Raw genomic sequence first — 1,397 nt, 5'->3', positions numbered from 1 at the left:
TTAAAAAAAATAAAGCCCTTGGAAAATGGAAGCGTTGTGTAATTTTTAGTGACATTAGGGCCAAGAACTGGAACTAGCACAGAGCAGCGTGGGCTTTGTCACAAGTACTGACATTGGAGAAGGAAAGCTAGTGCTTTCTGTCAGCCTAAAGGTCCCCATGGTCCCTTGGTCACCACGGTCCTTTCTCAGGTCCACCTTCCAGTTGGAGCAGACTACTGCAGACATGTGGTCTGGTCTGGGGACTTTTGCCACGTGAGAGTTAAGGAAACAGCATGGAATTAGCAGGGCAGGTACGGGAGGAGTTATGGAAATCAGAAGAAAGGAATACACATTGGTCACCACCCTTCCCCCATAGTAAACTCAGTCATAGCCCACCCCTATCCCTAACCTCCTCTTCCCTCTCTTTCCATTGTGCAGTCTAGAATGGTCATTTTGTAGAACTCCATTTCATCCTAGATTTCTACTTCTTATGTCACTTCTATCTTCTGTTACTCATTGAAACCTAGCTTCCCCCTGAAAACAATACATCTTTTGGCTTTCTCTACATGGCCAGCTGCTCTTTCTTTCATGCTTCTTGATGCAAAAATTTGGATGGAGAATTGGATTGCATGCGCTCCAGTGCCACTTTCAAACGTTCACTCTGCCACCATAAATGGTCAAGCTTACTCTCCCCCTTTAATAAGAGCTAGCATTTATATAGCACTTTAAGATTTGCAAAGCACTTTATACATATATAATCTCAGTTGATCCTCTCAATAACCTGTGAGGTTGGTGCTATTATTATCCCCATTTAACAGAGAAGGAGGAAACTGTGGCAGGCAGAGATTAAGTGGCTTGCCCAAGATCACACTGCTAGTAAATGTCTGAGGTAAAATTTGGATTCAGGTCTCCTTAATTGCAGTTCTAGCACTCTATCCACTGCACCATCTAGGTGCCATAGTTACTCTATCTTATCCATATCCTTATTGTTCTTCTCTCTTGACACTCTTCGTCCTCCTCCATAACTAATGTACTATACCTAGTTTACAGTCTTTTCCGTAGCTGCCTCTTCCACTTGGAAAACCCTGGCCTCCTACTTCTATAACCTTCCCAGATTCCATGGCCTTTGTCTTCAGTCTATCTCAAGTACACACAGAAGTTTTCATACCTCAGTTAGACTAAGACTCTGACACTTACTAGTTGTGTAACCATAGAGAAGTTACTTGATTTCACAATCTGTATGTTGGGAATAAAAGTTCTGGCAGAAACCATGAGTTTGTTATAGCAATCAAAGGTGAAAATGGATGTGAAAGCATCTCCCTATAAACGAGATACTGTTTTTTATTATAAAATAAGCTATAATGATCCCTCCATTTTGTAGGATTCCTAGTTCAAATGCCATCTTCTGTATGAGGCCG

This window comes from Vombatus ursinus, unplaced genomic scaffold (assembly GCF_900497805.2).
Source record: "Vombatus ursinus unplaced genomic scaffold, bare-nosed wombat genome assembly UNPS02015139.1, whole genome shotgun sequence".
Lineage (NCBI taxonomy): Eukaryota > Metazoa > Chordata > Mammalia > Diprotodontia > Vombatidae > Vombatus > Vombatus ursinus.
Note: the sequence above shows the minus strand (reverse complement) of the source record.